The 247-nt window shown below is 32.0% G+C and overlaps 1 long non-coding RNA gene across 1 annotated transcript in view; it reads right to left on the reverse strand.

The window, feature by feature from the left end:
* Window positions 1–247, reverse strand: part of LOC110426987 (uncharacterized) — a 2,045-nt gene that overhangs the window by 1,333 nt on the left and 465 nt on the right. The gene's annotated exons all lie outside the window — the stretch shown is intronic.

Raw genomic sequence — 247 nt, forward strand, 5'->3', positions numbered from 1 at the left:
AATTTGTATTCAAAGTAAATCAACACATATATATTTATATAGTTATGAGAATTTTTAAATAGACACCCCCTACTCACCGTACAATAGCGAGATGTTACGTCGCTATTGATTCAAGTGCATATCTAACTAATTTTTACTTGCTGGTCTCTCGTTATCTTATCCATCACGCCACCATGGCAAACTTTTCTTACTTATACTTTTCTTAGTAACCATTCAAACCCAATGCATTTAATTATACTCGTAAATG

Source organism: Theobroma umbraticum, unplaced genomic scaffold (assembly GCF_002168275.2).
Source record: "Theobroma umbraticum cultivar Fairchild unplaced genomic scaffold, ASM216827v3 scaffold_239.1, whole genome shotgun sequence".
Taxonomy (NCBI): Eukaryota; Viridiplantae; Streptophyta; class Magnoliopsida; order Malvales; family Malvaceae; genus Theobroma; species Theobroma umbraticum.